This window comes from Nothobranchius furzeri, chromosome 12 (genome assembly GCF_043380555.1).
Source record: "Nothobranchius furzeri strain GRZ-AD chromosome 12, NfurGRZ-RIMD1, whole genome shotgun sequence".
Lineage (NCBI taxonomy): Eukaryota > Metazoa > Chordata > Actinopteri > Cyprinodontiformes > Nothobranchiidae > Nothobranchius > Nothobranchius furzeri.
This window is the reverse complement of record NC_091752.1, coordinates 35,423,353-35,440,094: the sequence shown is the minus strand read 5'-3', so window position 1 is coordinate 35,440,094 and position 16,742 is coordinate 35,423,353. Positions and strand designations below refer to the sequence as shown.

The following is a 16,742-nucleotide window of genomic DNA, read 5'->3' as shown; positions in this document are numbered from 1 at the left end:
ATCTGCAAACAAACAGCTGAAACAGCAAACAAATATTTAATCTTCCTAACACTCACATAACTCTATTAGAAAAGTCCTGCAACTGTGTTTCTATAATTTAGTTATATTCGTAGGGTTTGAGAATTTGAGTGCTTTAAGAGCTCAATATAGATTACCTCTTCTTATGACCAATAAGCTGTGATACTCTATCTAAATATAGAATATCAACCCTGCTTGGTCTTTACTGTGTTAATCAGAAGATTCTAGGATTCTTTGTCTATTCAGGGATTGTAAACACTTCGTTTTGATTCAGAAAAGAGTCAGGTTTATAAAAGTAAGAATTCATTTTACCAACAATTAAAACATGACAGGTTAACTAACATTTACTGTGAGTGGATGGAACTAGATGTGATGTATAGAACCTATGTGTGAATGTGATGTTATCAGAACTTCCTTATCTAGGAGAGCTGAGTTCTGGATGTAAAAAAAAAAAATTTGGTTTGCGTTAAGCTATGAAGTTGATTATTATCAAAAATACATCAGACGCAATCTGTCATGTCTACATACCCACTCAAAGACCCTCGTGATAGATCCAGAATGTCGAAGTCCTCGGACTTCCAGGCACTGAGGTCCGTAGAACAAACTGCGGCACTACTAGACCGGTCTGCTGGAACTGTTTGCTGTATCAGCTTCGCAGGTGCAAAAAGATTTTGATGACGTGTCAAAAGCTTTGATGGTTAAAGAGGTTTTGCTTCAGATGGCCGGTCTGAAGCTTTTCTCAAGAACTGATGAATCACCAGAGTGATCCAGTTTTAATGTTCTCATGTTATGATTTGTGTAGCCAACCAGAGGTTGACAAGTTGAGGAATATTACCGAGACAACTCAGACACACCCCTTCTTTGATCCGGTTGCTCTGATCTGGGGTAAAGGGACATCCTATGAACATCACGCGTTTAACTTAACCTTACTTTGTTCTTGTGTGAGTGCAAATGGTGATGACCTTGTCATATTAACATGTTGAAACATATATCAATCAATGTAATCATAACATAACATTCATTTCAAATTTCAATCATTGAAGCACAGATTAATGAAAGCATTTCATTATTTTATAATTATAAGTAGCAATAAACAGACATTTATTTAATTATTATTTAAATTATGTTTTAAAAGTCCATATTTTATTTAAGAAATCATTCTTTGATTTAGCCATTAATCCGAGCTGCGAGTGTTCCTTATTCAGAGGCATGAAGAATCCTGTAGGACAATAAGCAAAGCTTGGACCTTGAGGAGAGAACATTATTGTTGACAATTCGTTATCATGTGTTCAGAGCTGCAGAGAGGCTTTGAGCTCCAGCTGATGGGATGAAGGCAGGTCAATTTAAAGAGAACACATGCAGTCTCGTGTCCCTAAAACTGACCATTGCTGGACATTACATAACCCCCCTTTTCAAGGGCACGGGGTCCTGGCCGAAACCACGGGTCGTTGAACAATCCCAGTGGCCCTATGGACTCAGTCGAGGAAGGAAAACCTTTCCAGGGCAGGAAGCATTCTCAATAGCATCAAGTCTTTTATCCAAAGATTAGACCTTTTGGTTCAAATTGGAGAACTGCTGTTGCATTTCCTGTTTAATTTCAGTGAGAAAATCCATAACAAGTTTATCCCAGTCTGCAGCCATTTTGTTGATGCCACAGAACGCTTAATTTTGTGATAAATTAAGTGGAAACTGGATTTCATAGGTTTTGCTGAAACTGCCATACTAATACCTGCCAACAGGTGGCGGTACCGGTCGATGAAGGAATTTGGTCAGAGAAGAAAACACGATTGCGCGACTTCCTGGTCACCAATCTCTTCAATAACAAAAGAACTAGCAGATTAGATTGTTCTTTTTAAATATATTGGTTTAAATGTGGCAGTTTATAAACCAAAATGTGTAATGTACCAGAAAACACAAAAAGACTGTCTGATGTTAACCAGAAAGTTATCCAGAGCTGATGGGCCACTGCTGAACACACTGTCCCTTGACGTCAGCTAGGACTTTAACCCTTTAACAAATGGGGCCTCATGGCTGTAATGTCTGTGGCATTTGGAAACTAGCATGTTTTTACTTTTACTTGGATAAAATGCTTGAATTGATACTTCAACTTCTACAGAAGTCTTTGTAAACCCTAGTACAGGGCTATTCAGTTCTGGGCCTGGAGTACCGTTGTCCAGCACATTTTAGTTTTAACTCCATTTTAACATTCCTGATTTCAATCAGCAGGTAATTAACAGGCTTCTGCAGAGCCTGCTGACCTGCCGCACAGGTGATTCAACCAGCAACGACTAAAATGTGCTGGATACCGCCCCTCCAGGCCCGGATTTGAATACCCCTGATCTAGTATCTCTAGCTTTCTCAGTGGCCTAGTGGTAGTGTCCACTCTGAGACTGGGAGATTGAGGTTAAAATCCCAGTTAGTCATACTAAAAGTGTGACCCAATGCCTCCCAGCTTGACACAGCTTAAAGGGGCTGGATTGGGGAGTTAAACCACCAAACCAGTTCCTGAGCACAGCCACAGCTGCAGCTCACCGCTTCCCACAGGGATAGGTCAAATGCAGAGATGTGCGATGATGACTAATGGGACTTTAACTTTTTACCTGATTAAACATAAATGCAAATACCTTTGACATTGCTGCACAGCAGTAACTACCACCCTTCATCCTAAAATCAACACTTTATATGTCAATACCTTTGATGAGCATGTTTACAAACTGTTTTCATTGACTGACTGCTCTTAGGACACCATTTATACCTTCTGTCAATTGTCTGAATGTTTTAAGAGTAACATGCAGTAAGTCCTGGTGTCTGGCACATGTTTGTTCAAACCATCCCCTCTCTTTAAACTTCTAACTGGCTGCACATCAAAAGAAATGTGATGTATCATCTGTGCAGCTTCCCGGGATTTAAACGACCATCGACTTGTTTGTCCAACTTAACATTCTTTAGCCGTACTCATTTTTTTTTCTGTTCAGCTCTTTCATGTGGTTCTGCGAGGAGACATCCTATGGCTTTTTTGGGAAGTAGTCCACCTACAGAAGAAGTGTGTTGACTGCTAATGTCACTCCTTGGGGAATTGGGTTTGAGCCATGGCAGTGACATGGATCAGGTCCACAACTGTTCTTTGATGGCGTTACATAATTGATGTGTTTTCATGCTGCTGTGGTTAGTTGATGGCACATGGGTGGTGATTCCTGTAAGAGCAGTCATCATTGACTCATTTCCCTTGAAGCTGCCCATCTTTTAGCCCTCAGAATCCCTTGACACTCCCCAACCCCCCAACCCCCTTCTCCCAAATGGAAAACATGTGGCATGGGTTGTCATTTGTTAACGTATGGTGGAGAGAGTGAAACAGGCCAGGGGATGGATCATCAAGAACACTCATTCAGGATGATGAATGCAGCCAAATACACATTTGTCCTTAAAACTTGCAGAGTGGATCAGCATCATTAGGCATGAGGAATAGGTGGAGCCCGCTGAGAAGTGAATGCCGCAAACAGATGCTGCAGATTTTCACTAGCATCTTTCATCCAGAGCACCATCATTAATAACGCTGAAGGTGATCCTTGTGTTTTCATTAAATAAGACCAAAGTATGCTGGGACTCTCAGAAAATTGCTGAATAAACTAAATATTGTCATGGCTTCTTAAACAAGGATTCGGTGTACTGTTTCTCTGTTGGTGTGAAGTCGTTCTTAACTGCGCAACGATGTTGTTAGAGTCCTGAGTCTGCATTGTGTTCATCAGTGTGTTTATAAAATGCTCATAGGAGGAACGTTTAGAAAAAATACAGAGAAAACAACTATTTATTTAGCAGTTAAAAAAATAATAAAACAGTTGTTTTGTCAATCTGTAAGTGAACATCTAGTCTGGATAGGAGTTTCTGATGCCATGGGTCCGTCAGGTGACTGAGCCCCCATGTTCAAACAGCTTGGTTCTGCTGTAGAGGGCCTCCATCTTTGTCAGCTCTGTCTCATCTAATAAACGGGCCCAGACATAGAAGCTTTACCATGAATAATGCTTCAGGTCCGTAGAATCCCAACACCTATAAATCTTAATAGGGTTTCCAAGATTCCAACAGGCAAACACATCTCTTTCTTACCCTTCCCAACTCTATTCTATATCCCTCGTGGAGTCTCCAATTTTCTAGCTACACAGTAAACTCACAGTGACTCGAATTTGGCCAGGCCATGATTTACCTACGAACAGGATTACATGCATATAGCTCATGCAAATCAATAAAAACATGTCAGGAATGCTTAGCTTCCTGCGGTTTTCTAAATGCAATTTATCACTCAGAGAATCAGGGGAAGGGTATGGACTAACAAATGGAGTCTGATCATTTGAATTGGACCTGTTGTCAAGTACTTGAGTGTATTTTTCATTTTCTGTGGAGCACGTAGCACTTTACTTGTCTATTTATTTTCTAAATGAGTTGTAGAATCTTTGCTCTGTCCGTTTACTAAAGAACTGAGTGAATTATGTTTCATGTACTGTTGTGCTTTATTTGCAAATCCCGAATAAATCGAATGCAAAGCAGTTGCTATAGATAACTGATAAGTTCAGATAACTGGAAACTGTCAGAGGTTGATGTGTTGTTGTTTTTAACACATTTTGTTACACATTAAGACACTTTTTAGATAGTGCTCCATCAGGGGACTCCATTGTCCTGCTGGGGGACTTCAATGCTCACGTGGGCAATGACAGCTTGACCTGGAGGGGTGTGATTGGGAGGAACGGCCCACCTGATCAGAACTCGAGCGGTGTTTTGTTATTGGACTTCTGTGCAAGCCGCAGTTTGGCCATAACGAACACCATGTTCGAACATAAGGATGCCCACCGGTACACTTGGTACCAGGGCAGCCTAGGTCACAGGTCGATGATAGATTTTGTAGTCGTATCATCTGACCTGCAGCCGTATGTTTTGGACACCCGAGTGAAGAGAGGGGCGGAGCTGTCAACTGATCACCACCTGGTGGTGAGTTGGATCAGATGGCAAGGGAACATGCCGCGTAGACCTGGCAGACCCAAACGCATAGTGAGGGTCTGCTGGGAACGCCTGGCAGAAGAACCTGTCAAGACGGTCTTCAACTCCCACCTCCGGCAGAGCTTTGACCACGTCCCGAGAGCAGTGGGAGACATTGAGTCCGAGTGGGCCTTGTTCCACTCTGCGATTGTCGAGGCGGCTGTTGCTAGCTGTGGTCGTAAGGTGGCCGGTGCCAGTCGTGGTGGCAACCCCCGTACCCGCTGGTGGACACCAGAGGTTCGGGGAGCCGTCAGGCTGAAGAAGGAGGCCTACAGGGCGTGGCTGGTCTGTGGGTCTCCGGAGGCAGCCGACAGGTACCGGATAGCCAAGTGGGGTGCAGCAGTGGCAGTTGCCGAGGCAAAATCTCGGGCGTGGGAGGAGTTTGGTGAGGCCATGGAGAAAGACTATCGATCGGCTCCAAAGAGGTTCTGGCAAACTGTCCGGCGCCTCAGGAGAGGAAGGCAGCAACTCGCTCACACTGTTTACAGTGGGGATGGGGAGCTGCTGACGTCAACTGAGGCTATAGTCGGACGGTGGAAGGAATACTTTGAGGAGCTCCTCAATCCCACCAATGCGCATTCCGAGGAGGAACCAGAGCTGGGAGGCCTGGGGATGGACTGTCCGATCTCGGGGGCAGAAGTTGCTGAGGTAGTCAAACAACTACACAGCGGCGGAGCCCCGGGGGCGGATGAGGTTCGTCCTGGGTATCTCAAGGCTATGGATGTTGAAGGGCTGTCATGGTTGACACGTCTCTACAACATTGCGTGGTCATCGGGGGCAGTTCCTAGGGAGTGGCAGACCGGGGTGGTGGTCCCCATCTTTAAGAAGGGTGACCTGAGGGTGTGTTCCAGCTATAGGGGGATCACACTCCTCAGCCTCCCTGGAAAGGTCTACTCCAAGGTACTGGAGAGGAGGGTCCGATCGATAGTTGAATCTCAGATAGAGGAGGAGCAATGTGGTTTTCGTCCTGGCCGTGGAACTGTGGACCAGCTCTATACCCTTGCAAGGGTGATGGAGGGGGCATGGGAGTTTGCCCAACCAATCCACATGTGCTTTGTGGATTTGGAGAAGGCTTATGACCGTGTCCCCAGGGGCGCCCTGTGGGGGACGCTCCAGGAGTATGGGGTGGGTGGCTTTCTGTTAAGGGCCATTCAGTCCCTTTACCAGAGGAGCGTGAGTTTGGTCCGCATAGCCGGTAGTAAGTCGGACCTTTTCCCAGTGAGGGTTGGACTCCGCCAGGGCTGCCCTTTGTCACCGGTTCTGTTCATCACTTTTATGGACAGAATTTCTAGACCGTGGTGTGGAGTGTGTCGAGTTTGGTGGCAGGAGAATCTCGTCTCTGCTTTTTGCGGATGATGTGGTCCTCCTAGCTTCATCCAGCTCTGACCTTCAGCTCTTGCTGGGTAGGTTCGCGGCCGAATGTGAAGCGGCTGGGATGAGGATCAGCACCTCCAAATCTGAGACCATGGTTCTCGACCGGAAAAGGGTGGCTTGCCACCTCCGGGTCGGGGGAGAGGTCCTACCTCAAGTGGAGGAGTTTAAGTATCTCGGGGTCTTGTTCACGAGTGAGGGTAGGAGGGATCGGGAGATCGACAGGCGGATTGGTTCGGCGTCTGCAGTGATGCGGACGCTGAGCCGATCTGTCGTGGGGAAGAGGGAGCTGAGCCAGAAAGCCAGGCTCTCGATTTACCGGTCGATCTACGTCCCAATCCTCACCTTTGGTCATGAGCTTTGGGTAATGACCGAAAGAACGAGATCGCGGATACAAGCGGCCGAAATGAGTTTCCTCCGTAGGGTGGCCGGGCTCAGCCTTAGAGATAGGGTGAGGAGCTCGGACATTCGGGAGGGACTCGGAGTAGAACCGCTGCTCCTCCGGATCGAAAGGAGCCAGTTGAGGTGGTTTGGGCATCTGGTCAGGATGCCTCCTGGACGCCTCCCCGGGGAGGTGTTTCGGGCATGTCCTGCCGGCAGAAGGCCCCCGGGTTGACCCAGGACACGTTGGAGAGGTTACATCTCCAATCTGGTCCAGGAACGCCTTGGGGTCCTGCCGGAGGAGCTGGTGGACAAGGCCGGGGAGAGGACGGCCTGGAGCTCCCTAGTTGGGATGCTGCCCCCGCGACCCGGACCCGGATAAGCGGAGGAAGACGAGAGACGAGACAAGATTAAGACACTTTGACAGCGTCGGCAGAAATGTATGAGTTTGCTTGCATCATCTGCAATATATATGTTTATTTACTGCTCAGTAACTAAAACTGCTAAATCGTTGAAACTGTTTTACATTTTACTGACAAACTAAAGATTTAAATGGCATAAAATGAACATACAAATCAAATAATCCTGAGTTTTCCAGCCAGTGAGCAGTCTTCATGAATGCTGTTCGCCATCTTAACCAAAGGCGGGCGTTTGTTGGCATAATGAGCACAAATATTGACACATTCAGATATGTCTTGCTTTGATATGTCTATTTATGCCTCCAGGTTGAAGCTGGTCAACATGATGCTCTCTGATTCTCCAAACCAATTCTGATTAAAATTTATCATTTATGTATTGGGAATGTGTCATTTTTGTAAAGCATTTGCTGAGCATGCAAAGCAGGCTTTACATCTTAAATTCTAACCAAATGTACTCCTTCGTACGATGAGTCAACATGTATTTATCTCTCAGTCACAGATCACCTTAGCTGGACACAATATTTACTGCTTTTAATTGAATTCTAATCACTAGGAAGCTGTCTGGGTTTGGATTGAATATTTGCCTCAAGTGGAGGACTTGTTGTCTCTTTTACAAAGCACTGTAGGATGATAGCTTGGCAAGCCATCCTATATATGCGAATATATAGTCTGGCAATGACCCATGGACAGAGCTTAGCCGTGGTGCGGAATCTACAGCTACCTTTGCAACTGTCTCTGCATGCTATTGGTCAATGGACACCATTATGTACTCATTGCTACAGATGTCAGTCAACAGGGCAGGCCGCCATACACTACAGGGAGCCTAAGTCACGCCCATTTACTTCCGGACCATGGGTCTTCGGAAGAACAAAAAAAATAATGCAAGTCAATGGGGCTAAAAATGCTATTTTCTAATTCCGCTTGTTTTGTGCCATGGATTTCACATATGATGTCTGTGAATTTTAAAGATGCATTTTGAGACCAAGAACGCGCTTATTTTCGAACAGGGAGAAATGTAATCTTAGGTTTTGCGTGAAAATAAGTCCAGGACTGCAAATGCGCTTCACAGAAGTGATGTCATCGAACCAGACACAGAGAACACTGAACTTCCCCCAGGAGGAAAGAACCACCATAAATCTGGTCATTTGGTAAGTAGAAGCTACGTTAGGGGAGAGGAGATTATGTGGTGACGTCACATATGCGACGTGCTGATTTCTGGTGTGTAGTCATGCTAATTACAAACTTTTACAAGCTAATCAATCTCAAAGTACGTGACTGGCATGGTTGAAACACCCATCATTATTTTTCATTGAAATTGCAGTACAACATATGTGCGATCCAGGGCGCAAAGCAAAGCGGGTTAGAAAATAACTGTTTTAGCCCTGTTGACCTGCATTCAATTTTTCGATCTTTTGGAGACCCATGGTGCGGAAGTAGACTTACGCTCCCTATTGAAGAAAATGCAAATACAATGTTTTTCTAAATAAAGGACTGAAGTACCTCTATCTCCTCTAGACTAAAAAAAAACAAGTCTAAAGTGATGCCAAAACCATTTCAAATGAAATCTTAAGTCCCACCCACCAAACCAATGGAGTGCCTTGATTGGCCCACCTAACCGATGGAGAGCTGTGATTGGCCTAACATAAGACTGGTTTGACCTACTGAGGCTCCAATGATATGTGACTAGACCGACATGCGGAGCGAAATCATTTGGTTTGGCTACTGTCTGTCTAGAACACTAGGCTAGAAGGACGAAACAACTGATGGAGAAACAAATCGGGGCTTCATCAGCAGGAATGATGTCACTGCTCTGGTCGATCCTGATGAGGAAGGAACTAAACCAAAAGCCAGACCTCTTGATTAAAGCTGCATCTATGGCTGTGAGATTTAGCTCAATACCAAACAATTGAAATCCCTGATAGAAGTGGCTGAAACAATCTAAACTGGGCTTAGCCTTAGAAAAAAGGATGAGGAGCTCCATGACTTGGGTAAAGCTTAGAGTAGATCCTCTGCTCCTCTGCATTGAAAGAAGTCAGCTGAGGTGGTCTGGGCATTTTATAAGGATCATCCTTTGAGTGGTTTCCAGGGCACATTCCACTAGAAGAAAGCCCTGGGACAAACTTGGAACTTGCTGGATTACTTCTCTCATCTTCTTTGGCAATGCCTTGGGATCACCCAGGATGAAGTACAGTGTTGTTGACCATAGGAATTTTTGGGTTCTCCTTGATTTGTTTCCTCTCCGACCATGATTCAGAAAGTAAATAGATGGATGGATAAATACCAGAGTGACACATTTTACAAACAGTTATTTACTAAACTCTATGAATAGGCTAAAGCCTCAGAAATGTTGAAATCACTCTAAACACAGCACACACAGGCATCATTTAAGACCAATCATCTCATTTTGATGTGAACACCACTTTCCCCAAATGCCATAAACTCATTTTGGACAAGCACTCCAGTGTTTGAGTTACTTCACTGCTATTTCAGTAAACAGCCAACAAAGATCTCTGCACTACAGTCTAACTTTGTCATGAACACATTCACTCTCTAGGCAATGATTACTGAGCAAGTCTTTAGAATTACTGCGGTGAATCGAACCACATGTTCCCACAACTATTTCTCTGGACTAGTCCAAAGATAGATTAGCAGTTTCTGAATAATGCAGTGAACCCTAATTTGCTTTGATTAGTGGCAAGTTAGATGATAGTGACCCATTGAAATTGGTCATCAGAATAAATAATGACCAAATGAAGTGATAAAATGCAAAGTTGCCGGCCATCATAAATCAAATGAAAACCACTTGGTGTGGAAGTCATTGAAATTAGAAGTCCATGCTCCTATTAATTATGTTGGCTTGCCACTGCGACAGTGTTATAAATCAGTTGTGAAAGGTACTCCAGTCGACTGGCCCAGCATGGCCTGCTGCCTGCAAATGGCTTTGTATACCCTCCTAATTGTTTCTTAAACAAGCCACCTCTAGAGGCTAAGGTTGATGGACAGAATTTAAGAGAAGAATAGAAAATGTGTGTGTGTGTGTGTGTGTGTGTGGGGGGGGGGGGGGGGGGGGGTTGCACTGTATAAAGCTTGCAGTTTTATTAGACTTCAAGCTTTAGTGTTCAATTATGATTTCTCTTCCTGAACCATTGTTTGCCATATCTTCATATTTCTAAAACACAGTGTTAAACATTTCTTTACAAGAGCGTTGTTTGAAAGAAACTCCTCTTGATCTGAGTGAATTTTGTCAGACTTATTCAGGCTCTGCTAAATTATTTGTTCTAGAGTTTTGCTAACCTGCTTTCTTTACTACACTTGATAACTTGATTTTTGTGAGCACACATTTTAATGGACTTGGTTAGCCTGACCCATTTTTGCATGACTGACTAGATGTAGCTAAAATAAGGGCTTTCATCTGAAGCATTGACTTGAGAAGACTTGAAGGAAAATTCAAAGTCGCCTGGCGCCATCATAGAGAAAATGCGAATTGTTTTATTGCAAATTTTCATTCATTATTTCAACCAATCTGCAGTAGTTACTAGTATAAATGAAAACTTGCTGTGATCTTTGTGGGAAAAAGCTCTGGCCCTCCTGTTTCAGGCACTAGAAGTGAGCCACAACAGGTGTTAGAAGAAAACAGCAGGATTTGGAGTTTTATATCCTGATTTTCTAACATCTCACCTCCGATTGGCTAACAGTAGCACCACTCTACTTTTTCGTTAGCTCTGCAAAGTTGATGTTTTATCTCCAAAAATAACAAGCCTGAAAGGGTTCTGCCATGTTGTTGAGTTGCTACTGCTAATGGTTAGCTTCTACTAGCAGAGATGTTCTCTGCTGTTTCCTGGATGGTAGAGCAACTACAGCCTTAAGCCTGATTTATGCTTCTCCGTCTGCGTCAGTGCGGAGACACGCAACGCCATTATCCGTCCTTGCATAGGGCTCCGGCAGGCACGCAAGTACGCACGGAGTCGAGCCCACTTTTTAAAACATCCGTCGAACGAGACGGATTACGCAAGCTTGTGATTGGTCAGGACGCCGCTGTTGTTTACAGTGCCGCCATTGCAAAGAGAGCCGAGGATAACTAGCAGCAGACACGGAGAAGCTTGAAGAATACCTCGCGAAAAAACTAAATATATGAACGTTTCATCCTCCCGTGACTGGAGGAGTGAAAAGATGCGCAGCAAGCATTTTATTTGTGGATGGAAATGACAGGAAACGTGGGTTTAGAGGTGGGGAGCGCATGAAGAGGTGGGAGAATGAGAGACAAATATGTCCGTGTTAAAAGTCTCTTATTTACACAAAAAACACAATACTGTATAAACACACTGTCTTGGACCGATACATGACAGGATACCACAGAACAGCGCTACGCCCTCTGTTGTCCTGCCGGGCAATTGCTTTGCGACACTCTCCAGGAGACGGAGAAGTATGAAAGCAAAACGTTTCCGTCAATCCGTGCATGTCTGTAACTTTCATATCACTCTTATCACCCATATAGTATTTACAGCCTTCATTGTTGTGCAGTGACAAAGCACAACGTTTTCACGAGAAAATAAAATTACTAAAAATAAATGATTGGTAAAATAAACTAGTTTTGTTTCTTGAAAATGTAATTTAAGCATGAAGAAGTGGGAGAATGAGAGACAAATATGTCCGTGTTAAAAGTATCTTATATAAAAAAAAAACACAATATAAACACACTATCTTGGACCGGATACATGACAGGATACCACAGAACAGCGCTACGCCCTCTGTTGTCCTGCCGAGGAATTGCTTTTCAACACTTTCCGGAAGACGGAGAAGTATGAAAGCAAAACGCTTCTGTCAATCCGTGCGTGTCTGTCCCTTGCGGAGCTGACGGAGAAGCATAAACCAGGCTTTACCCGTTGTGTGCCAGACGGGGTGAGTCTATGAATGCTAATTTGACAATATGATGTGCAAAAGTCACTAGCTTTACTAATCTGAATATTTTCCCATCTATTTTCAATCAGAAGCTAATGCAGGAAATAGGGGTATAAGTCTATTTTCACGTTACCCCTAATTCAGATCAGAGGTGGAAGCGTGGAACAAAGAACGCTTCTATTCAGCGCCCTTGTTAACCTATGGTCTCGATTACATCAGAGCTGTGAGGGAGCCACATCAATTCTGGAAGGAAGTCAAACCAAAAGAGAAGAAGCAGGCTAGTAAATTTAACAAAATAAAGATTTTTTTTAAATAAAACATTGCAATTTATAAAAGTGATCACTTTTTGTCTCTAAACAGACTTGAGAGATAAAAATGAACAAAGACACAAACACACACACACACACACACACACACACACACACACACACACACACACACACACACACACACACACACACACACACACACACACACACACACACACACACTCTCTCTCTCTCACTCACTCCTGCGGAGAAACATAGTGTTTCCATAATTTTAAATGCAGTTTTTACAGATTCAGATGGATTCAATAAATGTGAAAATAAACAAATATGTTTAATTCAAAGTGCAATAGCATCGTACACTACCACAAACACTGGTTATTTACTTAACCATTTACAAAGGAACTGGTCTACAAAACAGCAGCAGGATCAGTGCAGTTTCTGATATCAATTAGCAGGTCAAACTGGTTACACACACATACAACTAGCAAGGGCACAGGGTGGTGAGGGGTTTGGAAAACAGTAGGCGTGAGCAGAAGCGCTCGTTGAAAATTCTCGCCTGATGTGAACAGAGGAGCAGCGAGCAGAACGCAGATTTTGTGAGCGATCCGCATAGTGGCGCTTCGCAGCTGGTGTGAACCAGGCATTAGCCTGCATGCTGAACTGTGAGTGATCCATCATATAAAAAAAGGCCATTAATAAGTAAGCACGTTTGGATTGTTCTATTAGAAAAATGTTAAAAATTAGGGGAAAAATTAGTGTTTTGTTTGAAACTAAATTGCCATATGTACTTGTAATCTTTATAATCTTACCAGATTAATGGGTGTGCAGCCCTTCTGTCTGTGTAAAAACATATTTTGAATGGGAACGTTATTAGCACCTTCAATGGATTGGCTACCAGTAGCATGTGGGCTTAAATTTAAGATCCTGCTGTTTGCATACAAAGCTTTGAATGGTCTGGCATCGACCTGTTTTTAAATGCACCATATAAATACATTTGGTTTAGTATGGTATTGTTATTATTTATTTAAATAAGTGCCTAAAATTTGGCCAGCAATCTCATGCACACAATTCTCACTTCCATTTCCCTTTCTTGTACTGGTGACACGGGGGATTCTGGCTTCACAATCTATGACATTACTGGGACAAAATAACTTTATTTATAGAAGAAGCTTTCGTTGTCAATCCATTACCCATCTCTGATTCTCTCTCCTATTATTTTCCTCAGCTCTTTACATTGTGTGCTGGTTGTGATGTTTACTTGTGTGCAAGAAACGTCCCCAAGAAACCATTTAGGCTGTAGAAATAGAGCAGGCCCAGGCCTCAGGTGTTTGTGTCACAGTGATGAATCACACGGAACACACATTAAACCTTCTTTGTGTGAGAGGGGCCCATGTTGAGCTGCACTTTATTCACAGATATGCTGTGCATACACAGGGTGAAATCTAACTACCAAATGCAAATTCACTACGTACATAATGTATAATGTACTCTTTTAATATAGTAATGACCAAGTGTGACCAAATGTGGATTTTCACCACTTAGATATTTTTTTTACCTTTTTTGTCCGATTTAGTCTCTTTGATTTATGTTTTATTTTCTATTTTGACGACTCTGATTAAGGTTGACCGGTATATAAAGTCTAAAACTGCAACTGGACATCAGAGACTCACACATCTCTTTTTATTTCAAATATCCACATTCTGGTTCAAACACCTACTTGCTATGTAAGAAGTCAAAAACTGGTGAATTGACTCATCCAGGATTTTCAGTTTACACCTAAAAGCATTTTAAAGGATACTTTGCAAATTTTTCATAATTTTAAATACTTTTCTTGAGCCAGTAGGTGCTAAAACGACCCTTTATGGTTAATGAAAGGCCACCCAGCAAACATTATCGCCCTCCATTGGCCAGAGAACTGGATTTGCAACTGTTGGGCTGCCACCTGTTGGATTTGGACATACCTGGCACTGCAGTCAGCTTCCAGCATGTTTTAGATCCTGAACACAGCTGATTTGTTTAATTTAGTGATAAATCACTCCTAAAGACATTAATGAAGGCTGGGGAGACATTTCAGCTGTTACATTAAGGTGTTAAGAAGACGAACGCACAGCGAGGAGATATGTTTTGTTTTCAGTTCTACAAACAGACATTAGGGGGTACTAAAAGCAAGCCAAAACTGCTTAGTTCCCCTTTAAAGGGATATTCCACCCCATAGTGAAAATTTGTTTATTACCATTTCCCCCAGAGTTAGCTAAGTGAGAAGAAGCATTTTGTAACCAGCACAGTAATTCTCCAGATCCAGCAGCAGTCTGTTTGCTTAGCATAAAAAATGGAGTGAACGGGAGTTAGTAGCACTTTGGTTGCAAATGACTCAATAATGATACCAATTATTCCTGGTGAGCTCAATAATCATGTCGACTGCAAACGAAAAGTAAGAAGTAGCATGAAGAACTTGCATGAGCCGATTTAGGCTTGGGACTACATTACGACAAACACAGCTGTGAGCCGACACTGCATGGTGCATGGATATAACACAGTGGTTGAAAAAGCTTCTGGTTTCCGTTAACAAACACACTCCATTATCAGCTCCTGCAAATCCTTCATGTTACTTCTTACTTTTCAATTTGCAGTCGGTAATAGACACATTTTCATTTTGGGGTGGAATATTGCTCTAAAGCAGTGGTTCCCAAACTTATTTAGCCGCGCACCCCTTCTATGTCCCGACCATGTCGACGCCCCCCCCCCCCCCCCCCCCCACACATCGGGGCATGGCTCGCGCTCTCTCTCTCTCTCTCTCTCTCTCTCTTTATATATATATATATATATATATATATATATATATATATATATATATATATATATATATATATATCAGATGTCAAGCTAAAGAGAGAGGGTTAAAAAAATTCCCCATCACTTTCATTTTTTAAATAGTAATTAATAAGCATTCGATACCATTACAATTTCCTTTGATTTCATTTTGAATAAATATTTAGAGTGCCCAGGTAGCACATAAAGAATGCAATTTAACGGTTTTCTTAAAGTAGGAACATTTAACCTGTGCGGCCAGAGCGCTCTCCTTCCTTCTGCTCTGCATAAACCTGAGCTGATCACCTACTTGTGCGTAATCAAATGTCAATAGGGGACAAGATATAGCCATGATGTTCACTTTTACCTCAGACCGACTTATTGCTGTTTTATGGTGTGGCTGAATCTGCGATCCGCTGCCACGCTGACCGGAATAACAAATGCTGCTGTAACAGGACTTGTGGTCAGGTTCGGAGTCACTGGTTGGAGCGTACCCGACTCATCCCAGAAGCTAATATCTTAATTTGACCTTGAATGAAAAATAACCTGTTAAAAGTTTTTATCACGGTGGAGGCAGCGTTCATTTCTGCCTTCAGTCTGACGGTGCGCCGGAGTTAAAGCAGCGTGCGTGCTTATTGAATCTGTGTGTGTGTGCGCGCGCGCGCGGCACAGCCGCTCAAGTCACCGCGTCTCGTTATTTGGCGCTATTTAAACCAATGTTGTAAAATTACTTCTGCCCAGCCCAGATGTGCTCACATGCGCACCCGTGAGCCGTGGTTCCACTGGAACACGTCTGACCTCTGACAGACGCACTCTGAACTTCAGATCTTCAGCACGCTGTCAATAGCCTGAATGGGAATCATTTCTTGTTATTTTGTTACATCCACAATGTTCTGTGTGTGAGGTTTACAATGTCATAACACCTGCATGAGACAGGTGTTAATTACAATCTGCCAGAATGACTCACCTCCTTCAGATTTCTCCAACACCGTTAAAAATGATCAAATACGGAACATATCGGCGTGCGCAGACCAGAGTGCTGAAGCTCGGCGCATTGTTATTATGAAGCTATGGCACATGTGGAGGACACGCGCGCAAAAATATACTTGTTTTCAATTACATTTATTGTGGCCACTTACTTTTTCTTTGGCCCACCCACAAATGAGTTTCTGGCTAGGCTAATGGTGACACATGACAGACTTCTCTGAGCTCCGCAGCCATTACACTTTTCACCTCGCGCACCCCCTAGCAGCAGCTCGCGCACCACACTTTGGGAATCCCTGCTCTAAATTTATTCTGTGTTCAAAAATTAGGGAAGCAGTATTTCTATGAACATAAATTTCAATGACAATGTGACTGTGTGTCCTACACTTCAGGTGTCCTGTCTCAGAAATGAATTTATTGGACTCCCTGACATTTTAGTTGCAGTCGTTATATTATATTTATGAGGAAACTGCTGGAGCCTCTCATCAAGCTCTCCTAATTTATTTTACATACTTTTATGGCCGCTTGTTCTCGGTAGGTCGTTATGGCAGCTTTTTATTGAAAACAG

The 16,742-nt window shown here is 43.2% G+C and overlaps 1 protein-coding gene across 4 annotated transcripts in view; it reads left to right on the top strand.

Annotated features, from left to right (window-relative positions):
* Positions 1 to 16,742, top strand: part of lrmda (leucine rich melanocyte differentiation associated) — a 331,776-nt gene that overhangs the window by 140,631 nt on the left and 174,403 nt on the right. The gene's annotated exons all lie outside the window — the stretch shown is intronic.